This window comes from Humulus lupulus, chromosome 9 (genome assembly GCF_963169125.1).
Source record: "Humulus lupulus chromosome 9, drHumLupu1.1, whole genome shotgun sequence".
NCBI classification, from domain to species: Eukaryota; Viridiplantae; Streptophyta; class Magnoliopsida; order Rosales; family Cannabaceae; genus Humulus; species Humulus lupulus.
Genome location: NC_084801.1, coordinates 43,863,902 through 43,884,085, shown reverse-complemented (window position 1 = coordinate 43,884,085; position 20,184 = coordinate 43,863,902).

Below are 20,184 nucleotides of genomic sequence, written 5' to 3'. Positions count from 1 at the left end.
AATTAATATGCCATGCTCTTACCAACACAAATATCATGCTCTCTACTCTAACATGTAGGTAAGGCATTTATTCATCAATTGAACATGCATGCACATAGTCATATCAACAGTCAAGGTCCAGGACCTATCATAATGTCTCATGCTCCCTAATATGGTGCAACGTGCCAAAATTTGCTAATAAGGCGTAGGGCCTTGATTAGGGGGCCAGGATGGCGATATATGGATTTATGTGCTTATTTGTTATATTTAATTGTAATTATGTGGATTATGTGATTAAATGATTAGTTGTGCATGTTTAAAGATATTAAATGTGCATGTCGGCCCATTTCTTATTAGAAGGGAAATTCTGATAATTTGGCATGTTGCGAGCATAATTGTATATTTATATGATATATGTGTGAGACCACATTATTATGTGGGTTTATTTTAGTTACTCGGCACAAGGCGATCCTAGGGAGCAAGTTAGCGAGAAAGTAACAATGAAACCCAATACCTGACTCTAGGAGAGTCAAGGGGTATTTTGGGTATTATACATTTAATTGGGTTATCAGGTTATGGAAATGAATAATTTGAGATATATTTGAAATTAGTGAGTTTAGGAGGAAATATTGGGGAATTTGACCATTTTGCCCTCGGGGAAGTTTTTCGTACCCCGAGCCTCGAGATCAGCTTAAGTCATTTAAACTTAGGAAACAAGAGACAAAATGTAAGAAACACTCCTCTGACCGACTCTCTCTCTCTCTCCTTCACTCTTTTTCTCTCAAACTTTCCTAAGCTTGTCCTTGAAGAATTAAGAGGATTTTGGGGTAGAAACACAAGAATTGAAGCCTAAACTTAGGGGAGTTAGCTCTGTTGCAGCTTGTGGAAATTAATCTTCAGTTGAGGTAAGCTTTAGAGTATGTTTTGTTCATTAAAATTATGTGTTGTACTTGGTTGTTTTAGAGTGTTCTTGAACCTTTAAGCTTGAGAATTGGCCTAGTGTTTTGGATGAGTTTTAAGGCTGGATTTTTGTTGGGTTTTATTGCTGGGAAGATGTTAGAACTATTGTGGTAATTGAATTATGATTTAGGGGTGAATTTGGGTTAATTTGGATTGGATTTGGCTGCTGAAAACTATGGAAATTCTGGGTTTGAGGGGCCAAGTCGCGGTTGTGTTCTTGAGGGGTTGCGACTCAGCGTGAACCTAGGGCCTTAGGAGGTTTCTGTCTGGGGGGCACGCCGCAACCCTCAAGGGCAAGCCACAGCCCGCGGCCCTTGACAGAGGAGGGGAGGTTTGCTGATAGGAGGGGATCGTCGTGACCCTCAAGGCCAAGTCGCAGCCCGCCTTGGCTTTTTGGCCTTGGGAAGTTGTTTTCTAAATGGGAACTTTTCCCTTAGGGCTCGGGATCAATTCTACTACCCGATTTAATGGAACTCGAGGCGCCGGAGGCTAGGAATTGATCCGGAAGCCTTTATTCGATCGTTGTTGATGGAATTCTATTTTATGGTTGTGATTAGGTTACCACTAGGGGCTCGGAACCGGGATCGTGCTCGAGGGTCGTTCTTATTTACGCTTACTCGAACCTGTGGTAAGAAAACTGCACCCAATACGTGTTATATGTGATTAGGGCTTGGCCCGACTGTTATCAATTATCTTGACTAAGGCTTGGGCCCCGAGGACATTTATATTTAAGCTTTTGCTTCACATGTTGGTTGATATTTGCTTAAGTGTTTTATGATTGTTGTATGAATTATGTGGTTAGGGCATGAGGCCCCATTAAATAAGTATGATTAGTATCGTGAGAATGGTTATTCAATGGTATTATGTGATTAACATGAATACATGCTTATTTGTTGAGATATGCCTATCCATATCTGTTTCTATATTATGTTCAGTATTCCTGGATCAGGGCTCGACTCATTAGTCAAGGACGACAATAGTGCGTGCACGCTGGTCGAAAGGCTTAGGTCTGAACCAGCAACGTATTATTACGTTGGCTGACCCTATGGTCGATCAAACATTAAAGCGCCAAGTACACGGGAGTAGCTCTGTGTCTAGTTACTCAAGGTTAAGGGCAAAGGCCCCAGGTGACTCTATGGTCATGTAGCTTGGGCATAGGGCCCCAGGATTGACTCCATGGTCAATTGTTTAGGGAAATGACCCCAAATTAGTCCAATGACCACTTGTTTGTAACTGAGCTGGACGTGCTAGATAAGTATCTGGAAGTTTATATTATTTGTTTATGCACATGTTGAGTTTTCTTGCTGAGCCTTGGCTCCCGGGTTCTTTATGGTGCAGGTAAGGGAAAAGGAAAGCTTAACCAGCCATGAGTTGGAGAGCTTCGGTGGCAGCGTGTACATATGCGGCTGCTCAAACACCATGACCTGGGATATCTCAAAGGAACTAGGTTTATAGCCTTGTTTTTGCCGCTTAGGCCGGTTGAATGTAACTTTTTTATTAATATTCATTTTTTTAAAAGTTGGTTGTAATATTTTGGGATCCCATGTTTGTATGAAACCTTTTATATAAAAGTCAACGGTTCATTTAACCAAAAAAATTAACCCTAACCCTTGATATTAACCTTAGTTACACAATTTAAACCAAATGAATTAGTTAGCAAGTCTGACACAATTTAAAGTACACAATGTAACGGTCCTGAATTAGGAGGACGTTACATACGGCATGCAGATATGGCATATATATATCCTATTTAAGCAGTTAAACACATAACCACATAAATAGTTACTAAACCCTGAGTTGAGCTTGTGTTTAGTGGAAAGTGTACATGCCCGGCCAGTCTTTAGGAACCTTTAACATTGGCTCGCTTTGATACCAAGTTGTAACATCCTCCTAATCCAGGACCATTACATTGTGTACTTTAAATATGGCCAAACTTGCTAATCAAGTCCTTTGGTTATAAATGTGTAACTAAGGTTAATGACAAGGGTTAGGGTTAAATTTTTTTGTCAAAAGGAAATGTTAACTTTTCATTAAAACATTTGTGTTCATACATGGGATCCCAAAATACCACAAACAAATGTTTAAAAGAGTTATTATAGTTAAAAAGTTACAATCGACTGACCTAAGCAGCGAAATAGGAGATACAACCCTAGTTCATCTGAGATACCCTCGGTTGTGGTGGTCAAGCAACCCCATATGTACACACTGCCACCGAAGCTCTCCAACTCATGGCTGGTCCAACTTTCCCTTGCCTTTACCTGCACAACATAGCACCCGTGAGCCAAGGCTCAGCAAGAAAACTTAAACATGTCCATGAACAGTAAATACAAATTCCAAAAGCATTTCTAGCATGCCCAGCAGTAATAACCTACTCATGCATGCATACAATTACAAATCAATGATTACTATGTCATAACGAGGGCCCGCTGCCCTGAATAAGTGGTTAATAGGTCATATTGGGGTCCAGCGCCCTAGGATCTGGGACTAATGAGTCACCCCAGGAGTTCATGCTCTATCTTTTATATAACCAACCTTAAAGCTAGCCCAGCGTACCTGGCGCTTTAATTTTCCACAACCATTGGGTTGAACAAGTGTATAATGCTCTCCCTGTTAGGCCTAACCATATCGACCAGCGCTCAATGCGCTATTGCTGCCCTTGACTTATGTGCTAAGGCTTTTCGATCAGATAATGCAAACAAGTATACCTCTTTAACAATTATCCTAAAATAGAGCATTCAGGCATGCTTAATCAATCAATCACAGACATATTCATAATTATGTTTATTCTCAGGGGCCCGAGCCCTATTCATAATCATACTTAACAACCAGATAATCAAATAATGTTAAGCATACTTCAGATAATACAAGTATGCATACATAATAATCATATATCTCAATCAATTAAACACAAACACATTAATGACCATGTTCCTTAACGGGGCCAAGCCCTAATCACACACATAATCTCATATAATAATGCTCATTTACAGGGGCCCAAGCCCTAACCATAACCATATCAAACAATCAACCCAAGCCCTAATCACATACATCACGTATTGGGTGCAGTTTTCTTACCTCGGGTCCGAGGGCAAGGTATAATAAGAATGACCCTCGAGCACGATCCCAATTCCGAGCCCCTAGCAATAACCTAGTCACAACCATTATATAGGAACCCGTCAATAAATAGCAAATAAAGGCTTCTGGACCAAGTCCTAGCCTTTGGAACGTCGAATTCTACTAAACCGGGTAGAAGAATCGATCCCGAGCCCTTAGGTTTGAGTTCTCATCACTAAAATCCTAAGGTGGCCAAAGTTTCCCAGGCGGGCCGCGACTTCACCCTAAAGGTCTTGGCGCACCTCCTAGATAGAAAGCCCCTCCTGTCTGAAATAAGGACACGAGCCACGACTTGCCTTTGAGAGTCACAGAGCATCTCCAAAACAAAACCCCCATTTGGCCTTGAGATCTCATGGGTCGCGGCGCCCCAAGAACAGGGTCATAGCCCGACCCTATGAACCTAGAATTCCCTATTTTTTCTTTAGCCAAACTCATCCAAAATCCACCCCAAATCATACCCATAACCAGAACTAAACCCCAGTACAACCTCAACATCAAGCCAACATCAAAACCTCAGCTCAACACACTCAAAACTCCACCAAAAACTTAAATTCATAACCTTAAGCATCAAAGCTCAAGAACAACCAAACCAAAACATAATTCAATTGAAAAATAGAGTCTATAGCATAACTCAACTGTGAATTAAATCCTCCTAGCTGCAACTAATCCAATCCTAGGTTCAAGCCTTCAATTTCCCAAGTTTTCAAGCACTAATCCCCTTACTTTCCTCAAGCAATTCACCTAAAATTGAGAGAGAGTGAGGGAGAGAGAGAGGGAGTCGGTTGGGGAGATAAGGAGTTGAGTGTTTTGTGTTTTTGTGAGTGTTTTATTTTTACGTGGTTTACTTAAGGTTCAAGTAACTTCAAGCAAATCTCGAGGCTCGAGGTAGCAAAAACTTCCCCGACGGCAAAATGGTCAAAATCCCCGAAATTCCTTCCTAATCTCACTAACTCCAAATATATCCTTGAATATCTATTCCTGTTACCCGATAACCTGGTAATGTACTAGATACCCGAAATACCCTTGACTCACCCCGAGTCGGGTATTGGTTCCCGTTGTGACTTTCCCGCTAACTTGCTCCCTAGGATCGTCTCATGCCGAGTAATCCAAATATATCCACATAATAATGTGGTCTCACACACATATCACATATATGCCAAATATACCCATAACGGGCCAAATTACAAAAATTGCCCTTTTAATCAGAAACGGGCCCACATGCATATTTAATACACCTAACACATGCATATTAAGTCATATTATGCCATAATCACATAATCATAAATGATACACATAAACACATAATTTCTATAAATTTCCATCCTGACCCCCTAATTAAGGCCCTAAGCCTTATTAGGTAATTTGGGATGATACATCAACAATTTTAAACAATTAACAAATATAAATTGAAATGTATATATCAACCTCAAAGCAACATTACAACAACATAAAAATACCTCTTTCAGTGGAATGTCAAATATATTGGTCCTATATGTGTTCAGGGTATGGGTTTGTTCATTAGTACTCCATCTTAGAATCCTCGGTATTCCATCACCTTCTAAGGTAGCATACTTTCCAACAACATAAGGACAACACTCATAAAACCAAACTTAGAAAGCATAAGGCATTCTCAAAAGCCTATAAAAACCTTCATAATTGCCTTCATGTTCCATTTCATACTTATCTCTCTTTTTAATCCCACTATTAACCTTACCCTTAAACGACTTTATAGTTGTTGACGGTGAAATCTCGTCAACGATATAATGTTAGAAAACTGAGACTGTATTGCTAAAGGTATCTTAGAAGAAGATGGAGAGAACTTGAAAGAGTAAATATGCAGAACTACAATGGAGTCGAAATTGTATATTGCTTAACAGCCTTAGCATACAATCAATTTTCCAACCTTATACCGTTGACGAGATTTCACCGTCAACAGTTTGGCGCCGTCTGTGGGAAGAACAAGCATCAAGCCAATGTTCTTTCGTCACTTCCAGCAAAGAAAGATGATAAGGTGTTCAAAACACCTACGGCAACTACAAGATGATGAGGTTCGCCGAGACAGAGTAAAGCAGAGGGCTTCCAAGAAAGACCCCCCTCCGTCTAAGCATGGAGGTATGTCAGAGGAACCTTTTTCCCCCAGGGGAGGAGAAGGAAGCATTGTCCCCGGCTACCCGGCCCCCCGGAGGTCATTCAGAGCCGCCAGTGCATCCATTTCACCGACCCTCGATGGCACCACGCACAGGCCACCAAGACCCAGGTCCATTGAAGCACCAGCTAGGCAGGGGTCCCAGGGTGCACTTGGTAAGTTCCAGCTCAAGGACTCGTTTCTACAAGGATGAGATTCAAGAGTTACATCAAAAGACTCGAAGGCTAGAAACCGTGATAGAGAGCATGCAGGAGGTCTTAAACGACCTACTGCAAGGAAAGTCAAGCATACCCCTGTCTAAGCATAAAGAGAAGGAGCGTGAGAAAGGGGGAATTACTGTCCCCGCAGACGATGGGAGAACCAGACTTTCCACCAGTAAAAATCACCAGACAAAGTACCATGAGGGCTAAGCCGGTGAAATGCCTCCAGGAGCAAAGGCAGAGGGAAGGCGATGGTCGTAAGAATGAAGTAGAAGTCACCTCAAAAGAGGCGCCCCCTGGCCTAAGAGAAGTGCTCCATGGGAAGAGGTCAGAAGTAAGAAACGCACCCCCCGCGGCTCCTCCGAGGGGCACAACCAAGGCAAGGGATCAACCTGAGAACCCACAAGACTCCTTATGCAAAAAGAGGAGGGAACTAGACATCAAAATGCAGCACCCTCAAGGCAAGATTATCACCGCACCTGGGGGGCACAGAGATGATGAAGAATTTGACCATGATTCACCCTTTGTAAGGGAGAACCAGGCTGAGCAAATCCCCACCAACCTCAGAGAGCCTCGCATGACTCCGTACGAGGGTACTACGGACCCAAAGTATCACTTAGACTACTTCAACAACTTGATGAGGTTAAGAGGGGTCAACAGCAGAGCAAAATGTCATTTCTTTGTTGTTACACTTAAGGGTGTTGCATACAAGTGGTTCAAGAGGTTAAGGACAGGAACTATCAAATCATGGCAGCAATTCTCTGGCGAATTTCTTCAGCAGCACCGTGCGGTCTGTGATTACGTTATGCCAATTACCAGCCTCGCTAACATAAAGCAAGGTGAAAATGAAAGTCTGAAGTACTATATCCATAGGTTCAATATGGAAGCAACAAAAGTGGGAAGTTTAACCAAAGCGGAGCTCAAGATGGCTATTACAGCTGGAGTTCATCCAGAAAGCGAGCTATTGGGTAACATGCTCAAAACAGAAGTTACGAATTTAGATGATTTCTTCAAAAGAGCACAGAAGTACATGTGTGTGGAAGAGGGCCAAAATAACTCGCATGTTGAAGAAAGCGAACCTTCCTCCAATCGCCCTACTACCAATACGTTTGAAGAGTCTATATAGAAGGGGACGTCGTGCTAGAGGGGTTGCTGACCAAGTTTAAAATTGGACGAGGACCATCTAGCCATTAAATTCCCAACTCGACGGGAGATTACCTCAAAAATTGCAAAAAGGGTCTCAATGTAGACGCTTGCAAAAAGGGTCTCAATGTAGACGCTTGCAAAAAGGGTCTCAACGTAGACGCTCACAAAAAGGGTCTCAAAGAAGGCACTTGCCAAAAGGGTCTCAAAGTAGATGCTTGCAAAAAGGATCTCAAAGTAGACGCTTGCAAAAAAGGGTCTCAAAGTAGATGCTTGCAAAAAGGGTCTCAAAGAAGGCGCTTGCAAAAATAGTACTATGCCTAATGATGAGAAGGACGCTTCTCACAAAAAAAATAATAAGCGCGCGCTAAAATACATAAAAGGATAGCAAGAACCCAAGGGGTCAACATATCCTTACAAGTAATCAAAGTGCACCAACGGATACGAATCACCCAGCAGTACCACCAGAGCAAACTGAGTGTAGCATTATTATGAGTCTACCCAGAAGTCTGAAGACTTCCTAATAGACTGGGGGGCAAGTGTGAATACAAAAAATTGACCAAGGAAAAAATCTTTGGTCCCTAGTTAGACCACATGGCTAAAGGTCGGGTATTCATGCTATTGGGCTCGGGCCTGTGGGTCTTGGGAATATGGAATAATTTCCCTTAGAGCTTTCCCCAATGGAAGTATGGAAATTATAGGTGAACATTTCCCTAGGCCAATGGCCTCGCGCCATCAGGGCGATTCGCGCCTCTGATGGGCCTCATGCCTAGAGGGGTGTCTCGCACCATGCCACACCTAGCCTCGCGTAGCGACACACCACAGGCCTCGACCAGCCTCGCGTAGCGAGGCGCTCCATGCCTCGGCCAGCCTCGCCCAGCCTCGCCCAGCCTCACACGGTGAGGCCAAGCGTCTTGTGCCTCGCACCATGCCACGCGGAGCCTCGCGCACTCGAGGGTCTTGCACCCGAGGGTCTCGCACCCTCGTACCCTTGCAAGCCTCGCGCACCCGAGGGTCTCGCACCCTCGTACCCTCGCATGCCTCGCCATGCACTCGAGGGTCTCGCACCCTCGCACCCTATCATGCCTCACCATGCACCTGAGGGTCTCGCACTATGTTGGGCCTCGCACCCTCGCATGCCTCACATGCATAACCATCAGGTACAAAGCACCCTTACGCGTACGGGTGCAAAACGTACGACCATGAGGAGGACAGAAGCATGAGCATGACATCTGTATAACACAAGTAGTGGAGGTACATATTTGTACAGAGAGTGGAAGCGCTACATGCATGCCTCTGACTAGGTACCAGGCCGACACCATGACCTTCTGCCCCACCACAACCTGTGTCACTACCCTGACAATGTACCTACGTACAATCTTGTCCCCAGGGACCACAATGTATGAGGAGCCATTAGAGCTCCAATATAAATAGATCATCACCCCTCTAGGAAAAGGGGTTGGAAAATTGATTGTATGCTAAGGTTGTTAAGCAATATACAATTTCGACTCCATTGTGGTTCTGCATATTTACTCTTTTAAGTTATCTCCATCTTCTTCTAAGATACCTTTGGCAATACAGTCTCAGTTTTCTAACCTTATATCGTTGACGAGATTTCACCGTCAACAATAGTCATTGCAAATGACTCTTTCCCCCAAGCATATTAATTGTATCGACCACTATCAATAGTATCTAACTCTTCCCTTAAGATTCGTTTCTCACGGGGACCACTCAACAAAAAACATTGTACAAAATACAAAACTGCCATTTTAATAGCAAGTTCATCAGTATCACCCCACCTCTTACCCAAAAATGCCTCTTCCACAGATTGTTTTGTAATTTTAGGTATACCTATCAAACATTTCTCAACTAAACTACTGGTTTCTTGTTAAAAATCCAGTTTATTGCACTGACCATGACAATCAAGACCAGTAATAAGAGCAAACTCCTCAATGCTAAATCTAATCAACTGCCCAAAAACATTGGCCCGAAACTAACACTCACATGGTTGACGAACCTCCCTCAACAACAAATTATGACAAAGTTGGGGCTGAAATGCATAACTAGGAATACGCAAAAAGTGTCTGAAAACAGTCTCAGAAAACAACACCTTCTCCTCAACAGACAAAATAGTATTTATATCTTCAATGATTTTGTGAGAACTAGTAGACATAACCTATGAATGATAATAATCTTATGGAGTACACTTGTTTTCCCAAATCTATAATAAAATTAAGTAACAAATCAGAAATAAACAAAACGAAAAGCAACGAAACAAAAATAGCATGACAACTATATATAAGCACCATTCAACCAAGTTTGTTGCCCAAACGAAACAACAACTTAAGAAAAACACTCAAACAACCCTTAATCAAACAAAAATAAACAACTACCTGAAACAATTTTTTTTTAAAAAGTTGTAAAACTAAATAACCTAACCGTTAAAAATCTAACTTAAGCATTAAACCAAACATATTGTATGCATTATAAGCATAATAAAATGAAAACATAAACCTTCAAAATATGACAACGACATTAACTAGAAAACAATGTCAGAATAAACAAGATAATGTATATAAACAACAAAAAAAATCTAAACAAAAAAATATCAACCATATCTCTCAAAAATACACAATCTCAAAAACACAATTCTAACTTAACTAATATATTAACACCAAAAAACAACAATAAAATCACCTAACATAAACCTAAACAAACCTTTGGGTGTTTTTTTTCAAAGACTCCTCATTTGGCTTAGGATCGTCAACTCTAGATTTTACCCTTTTTTCTTTACGAGATTCAGTGGTTTCACATACAACCCTCTTCCTTGATGATTCAAATTTCGAGGCTATCGGTTTCTCTGGGTTTAATTTAGAATCTTTATCTTTCGAGAATTTGGCAATGACCTTCTTCCCCATTGATGAAACTTTTCAATTAGACTTTGAAGATTTTGCGGGGCTTTTTGCAACAGGAAAAGAACGAGTAGTCATCTTTTCTTTGAGTTTTTTAGCATAGGGAGAAGAACGGGCAATGGCCATTGAGATGGAATAATACTAGCTATATATATACAAAATCAAACGGTTATTCACACTATTGAAATTAGTTTAAATTTTAAAAAAAAAACTAGAAAAGAAACTGAAAAGTCTATATAGAACCAATACATAATGGTCTGAACGAGCAAAGGTAGTGGGTAAGTGAAGAGGAAGAACATGGGAATGCAAAGCGTGGAGAGAGAATGTAAAAACTTGCTCAAGTAACCAACAATGATGACATAAGCACCTTTATGCAGAAATCATATAAGTGTAATTAAAAAGTATACAAATAATACAAACATAAATTCAAAACAGTATAAAGTAAAAAATCTTGCGTGGCATTAAATAAGTAAAAAATGAGTCAATTTTGGCACTTTGCATAAAATTCCATTTATTTTAATTATACACGTGGCATTGGTGTGACAATGACACATTAATGCCTAAATGCCAACTCAGCCTTCTGTTAGCCACGTAAGACGAAATCTAACTAAAGTCTTACATTTCAATAATGTTCATAGTACGAGAGAATTTTTAACAAGCAGAAAAATTAAGGGGACATGATTTGAAATTGGTAATAGTTCACAAAAAAAATCTTATCTATTCTTAAAATAATATTAACTACTCACCACACCAAAACCTCAACAATTTTTTTATACTAGGTAGAAGCACCTGCAATGCACGTTTGCTTAGTATTAAAGTTGTAAACAATGTCTATAATTTTAATAAAAACCGGTTCACTGTTTTAAATATATATATAATAGAATGAATTATAGTTCTATAGTATATATAAATATTTATATTAATAATCTCTACATATATGACATATAAACATAATGTTGACATAGAAATAAAATAATAATATAAAATACAATAATATTTAAAAAGATATTAATAATAGAAATAAAATAAGAATATAAAAAGTCATAGTATGCATCAACTAATTTTAGTTTCTAATGTATCTCACAATGTCCTTTTGTAAATTTGATCAAAAAAAAGAGCTACAATCACTTGATAAAAAATAAACTATCAAACAAATTTATAAGATAAAAAAAATGATATGTATGTGTGGATATCGGAATTTTAGTCGCACAAGACCCCGACTCATGAATCTCAGGGTAAAGGCCTGGAAGGCAAGTAGCCAAGGTTGGCCTTGCACCCTGCACCAAGGCGCCTCACGCCACCACCATCTCGCAAGGCATGGCCTCGCCAAGGTGTCTCGTGCATCCGGGTCTGTGCCGCAAGAAGAGCCTCGCGCAGCGAGGCACACCACACCTCGCCAGGGCAAGTGTCTCGCGGCCCCCAAACGACCTCGCCTCGCCTCGAGCACCCCAAGGTGCCTCGCGCGACCACTATGTCACGAGGCATGGACTCGCCAAGGCATCTCACACATCCAGGTCCGTGCCACGAGAAGAGCCTCGCGCAACGAGGCACACCACGCCTTGCCTAGGCAAGTGTCTCGCAGCCCCCAAATGACCCCGCCTCGCCTCAAGCGTCTCGCAGCCTCTCGCACCTACATCTCACACATGGGGACCGTGGGGCATTGGTCTCGCAAAGTGAGACCCTCGACTAACACATGGGCATCAAGTCTTATCGTATATGTAGCAGGCCTCGTTGAAGAGGCCTTATCTCTCTCCCTGAGATAAGCGCCACCAACAGGGCACCTCTCTTCCTGTGGGTCTCACGGGATGTAAATTCGAGGACCTCTTTAACGCACATTAAAGGAAGGATAGGGAAGGCCTAAAAATGATTCGATGCGAAGTCAGAAAAGGTACGGAGTGCATTTACAAACTGAGAGGAGTTAGAGTACAGACACGATGTACGCACCAGACAAGTAGTGGTCGTACGAATGAAGTACCTACTGTGGTCCTTACCAACCAATCGCTGGCACTCGTACTAAGTAAGTAATGGAGGCATATTCAGGTACTAAAGTGGAGGCGTTCCCAAAGACCCTGACCATGTACCAGAGCCGACACCATGACCTTCTGCACCACTACTGTAACGCCCTGGGTAGCCAAGACAGTTACACTGTGTGATTATAAAGGTGCAACACTTACTAATCAAGTCTTATAGTTGAAAACGTGGTTCTAAAGTCATAATTAGGTAAAGTTTAAAAGGTTTTGGTCATAAACAGATAATTTTCATATAAAATGATTGTTTAGTACATGGGATCCCAAACAGGGTTTAAAAGACATATTTACAAAAATTCCAAAAGTTATAAATAACCATGGCCACTCTAATGGAAAAATATACATTTTAGGTTTCCGTCCCTGTACAAACCCTCGACCATGGCGGCTGAGCAGCTGACAATGTACACCTCGCCCCCAGAGCTCTCCAACTCATGGTTGAATAATCTACCCTTGCCCTTTACCTGCACCACGTAGCACCCGTGAGCCGAGGCCCAGCAAGAAAACTCTAATGCATAACATAATCAAAAATAGTAATCAAACAACTCACAAACCATTAATCAAATACTCAATAGACCACATCATTCCCATAATCAGTAATATCAGTCAACAAACAAATAATTAACCATCCAAACAATGAGCATGCCACAATCATCCAATTAACATCGATAAACATCTCACACAATATCTAGGGTCGGCGCCCTTAGGCCGCACCCTCTGTTTAAGTCACTGTCTTTGGCTCACTTAGGCTGAGCCCAGTGTTCAACCCACTGACTCTGGCTCGCTTAGGTCAAGCTCAGTGATTATTTGATTAACCTCAACTACCAGTGGCCGAGCCGCGTCCTGTGCGCAAATATTGATTCCGGCACTCTTAGGCCGTTTCTCACATATCCCCATGGCATAATACCATCTTATGACATCACATAAAAGTATAGGGAACTCTTAGTCCCAACATAACCACATTATCGGGTGCAGTTTTCTTACCTTTGATTCCGAGCACTTTGGCTAACTAAAGCTACACTTGAGCACGATCCTGATCCGAGCCCCAGTGAAAAACTAGTCACAAGCGTAAAATGGAACCATCATTAACTCAATTCCGTAACCCAACTTAGGGACCAATCCCAAGCCCTCAGGAACCCCAATTCCACCAAATGGGGTGGTGGAATCGACCCCCGAGCCCCCAAGCGAAAACCCTAAGAAAAAACACCCAAAACCCACTTCTGGAGGCAGGGTAGCGCTACAGCGCCACAAGGTGGGCGCTACAGTGCTACAAACAGGGACAACCCCCCCCCCCCCCAAGAAATGAAGCCTAGCGTTGTAGCGCTCCAAGGCTAGCGCTACAAACAGCATGCATGAGCTTTCTGGGTTTTCCTTTGAACTTCCCCGAGCCAAAGCTCTACCAAACCACTCCAAAACTTATCCAACCTCAAAATTGACCTTACAACCCACTATAACTCAACCAAAACAACCCATCAACATCAAAAGCTCAGCCAAAATCATCATCAAACATAGAAATTACACTTGAGCTCAAGAGCTCAAGAACACCATCAAAAAACCAGAAACCCGGAATTTTAAGGTTAGAATTGGTTACCTTAACTGAGAGAATCTAACCTTAGGTTGTTTCTATTCCCTTCCAGCCCTTAGTTCCTCAAATCCCCAAGCTCAAGCCCCTTGATTTTCATCCAAAACTCAAATTCAGAATTAACTTCTTCAAATTTAGAAAACTTAGACCAAACTCTTAAACCTTACCTTAACTTGAGCTAAATCCTACTGAACTTCTAGCCACTCCAAGGATCAGAGTCCTAAGACCTTGCTTAGACTTTTCCCTGAGTTTCCAGCTCCAAAAACCACAAGAAATGGTGAGGAATGGGCACACCGATTGGAGGAGAAAGAGGTAGACTTTTATGCTCTGTTTTCTTCCTTTCCTCTTCTTTCCTTCTGATTCTATAGTTTTCTACAACTTCCACTAAAGACATCAGATATAACAAGTATATCTCTTAATAGGCAAAAGACTCTTTTTGTAATGCCCTAAAATCCCTAATGCGGTTTAATGGCTGGATTAGTAGGCCGGGAGGGCCATAATTGTTTAATTATTCCATTAAATGATTATATGCATGTTTATGTGAATTATATTATAATATGATGTTTAATGCATGCATGTGGGTCCACATTTGATTATTAGAGCATTTTGATAAATTGGCCCGTTGAAGGCATATTTGTGTATTTCGGTGCATATTGTGATTTATGGATGAGATCCCATTATTATGGGGATATATTCGAGCTATTCGGCATGAGACGGTACTATATTGCAAATTAGCGGTTTTGTCATAATGGGGTCAATTATTGGGATATTGGGAGATGAGAATGTTTATTTGATGATGAATTGGGAGTTATTGAGATCAGGAGGGAATTATGGGAGTTTTGACTATTTTGTCCCCGGGGATGTTTTTGGGACCCCGAGCATTAGGTTTTATTTGAGGTTACTTAAGCCTGAAGTAGTCTGACAGATAGAACTGTACGTTAAAAACACTTTTTCTCTCTCTCGTTAACCTTTGTGACATTCGTGGCCATTTCGAAGAAATCTTGAGTTCTAGGAGTTGGAATTAAGCGAGGATCGAGGCATAGCGATCCTAGGAAAGATTAGAAGCTTCTTGACCGAAGGATTCAACGAGAAACAACCCAATCAAAGGTAATTCAAGCTTTAAGTTTTAGAGTTTTTAAGCTTTGAATTGGATTTTGTGAATCGATGGGTTTTTGATTTGTTTGAGCCTTGGGATTTGATGATTTTGGATCAAGGGGATGTTTGGGAACTTTGATTTTTGGATTTGGAGATGTTTAGGTATGTTCTTGGAAGGTTTAAAGTGGAGAAAATTGAAGTTATGGCAGGTTTCCCAGGTGGGGCCGCAGCCCTGTTCTTGGGCGCCGCGGCCCAAGCTCGAAGAAGCAGGTGGTGAAGTTTGTGTGTGTTGGGGGCCGCGGCACTAGATATTGGGCACCGCGGCGCTTGCTCCTGGTGTGGCTGGGGGCTGCGGCTCAAGATTCTAGAGTCACGGCTCATGAAGGATTTTGAGGCCAATTGGGTGTTTTGATCATGGGAACTTAGTTTTAGGCCTCGAGATCGTTCCTACTACCCGGATTAATGGGATTCGATGTCCCGGAGGCTAGATCTTGGTTCGGGAACCTTTGTTATTCAATTTATTGATGGTATCCCATATTTGGTTATGACTAGGTGACCACTAAGGAACTTAAAGGTTGATCGTTCTCGAGGGTCGTTCTTATATTAACTCTCGCTCGAATCAGAGGTAAGAAAACTGCACCCCATATGTGACATGCATGGTTATTCATGAGGCATGTTGAATGTTTAAATTTGGACATGGATTGATTATTGAATGCTTTGAAAATCTTGCTCGCTTGTGCATGGTACTGACTGAATAGTCAGAATTGGCAAAGGTGTCAGTATCAACTGTGAAGCTGTGACTCATTAGTCAAGTTCGGCAGTGGTACTGGGCACTAGTCACACAGTGCTGACTCATAAGTCAGGAACGGCCTTAGCGTGTTCAACGCAAGCCAATAAAGATTAGATCTAATCGACCTCTGCATTAAATGACTCAGAAGAGCGTTAATGCCAGACCAACCTCAAGTTCGATGAATACTATAAGCGCTTGTTTAACCAAAGGCTAGTTACTTTGAGCCACAGTGACTATTTAGTCATATGGATGTGGGTGCTGAGCCTCGTGTGACTTACCCAGCAGTCACTCATCTGTTTAAGCTAGAGACTTGCCCAGCAGTCACTCATCTGTTTAAGCTAGTGACTTGCTCGTCAGTCACTCATTATGGTTTACCGGAACCTCAAGTGTTAAACCACTTATTTGATTAAGAGCTATAAGCTCCTTCATGGTTATTGTAACCTAAAGTGATATTCACTCATCTGTTCAGAGCTATAAGCTCTGTATGATTATCATGATCATCATTTGATATTATATGTTTGCATTATTGTGTTTTCTTGCTGGGCTTTGGCTCATGGGTGTTATGTGGTGCTGGTAAAGGGAAAGAAAAGCTCACCGAGCCTTGAGTGGAGAGCTTAGATGGTGTTGTGTACATATGCGGCCGCTTGACCACCACGGCCAAGGAGTTCTCAGGGGAACTAGGGGGTTTACCCTATTTTTGCCGCTTAGGTCGGCGGGTTTGTAAATTTGAAACTATAATAACCATTTTGAGTTGTAAATAGCTTGTAAATGTTTTTATGGGCCCATGAACAGTTTTATGTTTTAAATAAAATATATCATTTCCTTTTGATTGGTTTTCCACCTTAACATATTAATAACACCTAGAAGCACGTTTTTAACCAAAGAACTCGGGTAGCGAGTTAAATTCACGGTTCAACGTTCACTGTAATAGTCTTGGGGTATCCAGGGCGTTACAACTTGGTATCAGAGCGTGCCAAGGTTAGGGTTCCTGTAGAGTGGCTGGGCATGTACACTCACCACTGAAGATAAGCTCGACTCATGGTTTGGTAACTATTTATGTGGTAATATGTTTAACTGCTTAAATTTATTATAAATGCTTTGCCTGTATACATGAGACACCTGTGCCCTAAGTATTGCATCTTCAGCAACCGTGTGCTAAATAGTACTAAAATTGCTGGAACATACTTATTAGTATTGTTGATTGTGAATCATTATCTGATACATGTTAAATGCTAAATGCTATAATCATGTATCCATTTGTATATTTGTATGACTGTGGAATATGATAATTTTCTACTTGTTCTTGGACCGTAAGGCGGCAAGAGGTTTAGTTATCACTACCTGACTGGTCGTATTGACTATTGTTTTAGCAAGGTATAAGCTAATAATAATGTATCCTGGACAGAAAAATACTTCAGCTGGCCAGAGTGATCAAGGCCAGAATAAAAATAATCAGGATCAAGAGAATGACCAGGGACAGATTCCACAGCCAGCTCCTACAAACTAGCAGCAGCTAATTAGCGATCTGCAGGCTATAGTGTTAAGACAGGGAGAAGAACTCCACCTCTTGAGACAACAACAAGCTCCTACAGTGGCCAGTGTATCAGAGGCACCTCCTATGTTGGTGCCAGCAGCTGCTTGAGGTTGGTAATAAATGGGAGCCTCTCTATGAAAGGTTCAGGAAGCAGCAACCTCCAGTTTTTTAGGGCAATGCAGATCCTACCAAAGCAGAGTAGTGGATGAGTATGATTACCACCATCCTGGACTTCATGAGGGTGACTGGTAACGAGAGGGTGGCTTGTGCCACTTATATGTTTTGGGAGGATGCTCGAATTTGGTGGGAGGTTATTACCCAGACTAGAAACGTAAATGCCCTGAGTTGGGAAGAGTTTCAGACTCTGTTCAATGAGAAATATTATAATGATGCCATTAGGGCGACAAAGGCTGAGGAATTTATCAGATTGCTTCAGGGAGGTTTGTCAGTGACTAAGTATGCCCTAAAGTTTGATCGTTTGGTAAAGTTTTCCATGGAGCTGGTGCCCACTGATGGGACCAAGAGGGAGAGATTTCTCCAGGGGCTACAGCCCAGATTAGCCCGGGATGTTCGTATTACCACTGTGGCTAGGGTTACTACCTATGCACAGGTAGTTGAGAAGGCACTCACAGTTGAGAGCGTAAAGAATAAGATCTGGCAAGATAATGCAGCCATAAAGGAATTTAGGAGAACAGCTTCTCCTTTTGTGGGTTCAAGTAGGGGTGGAGGCCCAGTGAGCATAAGAGGAAGGTTCCTAACACCTTCCCAGTTCCAGGTCCTGATAGGCGGCCCCGTGGTATTTCAATGGGTCGTCAAGGTGGTAGTGAAACCTGGAAGACTCGTCCTGAATGCCCTAGATGTAAGATGCATCATTTGGGAGAGTGTAGGGCACATGCTTGCTATTTGTGTGGAGCAGTAGGCCATTTTAAGAAGGATTTCCCTAAGGCAAGAAAAAAAGAACCCAAGAAAGCGGACAGCTCAGCCCTAGCTCGAGTGTTCGCATTGACACAAGCAGAAGCTGAGGCTTCTCCCTCAGTAGTTACAGGTCAGCTTCTTAGTGCTGGAACCCCTTATAATGTTTTGATTGATTCTAGTGCTACACATTCTTTTGTTGCTAGTAGAATTGTTGATAGATTGTGTAGACCCTGTGATTTTTATCCTGTGGGGTTTGGAACTTTGTTACCCACTGGGGAGTTAGTGGTATCCAGGAGATGGGTCAGATCTTTGCCAGTGGCAGTGGAGGGCAGAGAGTTGTCAGTGGATTTGATAGAGTTGGTTATGACTGACTTCGACATGATATTGGGTATGGATTGGTTGGTAAAGTATGGGGCAACCATTGATTGCAGAAGGAAAATGGTCACCTTTAAGCCTGAAGGTGAGGATCCTTTTGTGTTTGTTGGTACTGTGCATGGACCTCGCATACCATTGAAAACTGTATTGAGGGCTAGGGATCTATTACAAGGAGGTTGTATTGGATTCTTAGCCAGTGTGGTTGACAACACTCAGGTCATGCCAGTGAGACCAGAAGAGACCAAACTTGTTTGTGAATTCCTGGATGTGTTTCCAGAAGATTTGTCAGGGTTGCCACTGCACAGAGAAATAGAGTTTGTGATAGAAATGGCACTAGGGATGGAGCCAGTGTCTAGAGCACCTTACAGAATGGCCCCATCTGAGTTGAAAGAATTAAAGGTACAGTTGCAAGAGATGTTGGATTTAGGTTTTATCAGACCTAGTTTCTCACCTTGGGGAGCACCAGTTCTGTTTGTAAAAAAAAGGATGGTTCTCTAAGAATGTGTATTGATTACAGGGAACTGAATAAGTTAATAATCAAGAACAAGTATCCTTTGCCAAGGATAGATGATATGTTTGATCAGTTGCAAGGTAAGAAGGTATTCTCAAACATTGATCTTCGTTCTGGTTATCATCAGTTGAGGGTCAAGGAGGGAGACATACCAAAGACTGCTTTTCGTACCAAGTATGGGCATTATGAGTTCTTAGTTATGTCTTTTGGATTGACTAATGCCCTTGCTGCTTTATGGATCTGATGAACAGAGTGTTCGAGGATTATCTGGATCAATTTGTGATCGTTTTCATCGATGATATCCTGGTATATTCTCAGTTTGAGTCAGAGCATGAGCAGCATCTGAGGTTGGTTCTACAGAGACTGAGGGAACATAGATTGTTTGCAAAATTCAAGAAATGTGAGTTCTGGTTTTCTTAGGTGTCATTTCTTGGGCACATTGTTAGTAAGGAGGGGATTAAGGTAGCTCCAGCAAAGATTGAAGCAGTCAGAGATTGCCAAGGCCAAAGAATGTGTAACGCCCTGGATAGCCAAGACCGCTATACTATGTGTTTATAAAGTGCTAGACTCGCTAATCAAGTCATTTAATTAAGAATGTGTTCTGAAACTATAATGGTACTAGGGTTAAAATGTTTTGGTCTCAAAAGTCACATTTTTCATAAAGAAACATTTCCTGTTTACACGGGATCCCAAAAATATTAAGATTGAAACTGTTTACAAAAGATTTAAGGACTAAATACAGTATTACCCATATTAAGGAAAAATAGACAATTAGGCAATCTCTGTCCTGATCCACTCCTCGGCCATGGCGACCGAACAGCTGGCTATGTACATTCCACCCCGCAGCCCTCCATCTCAGGATTGGTCCAACTTGCCTTTGCCTTTACCTGCACCACGTAGCACC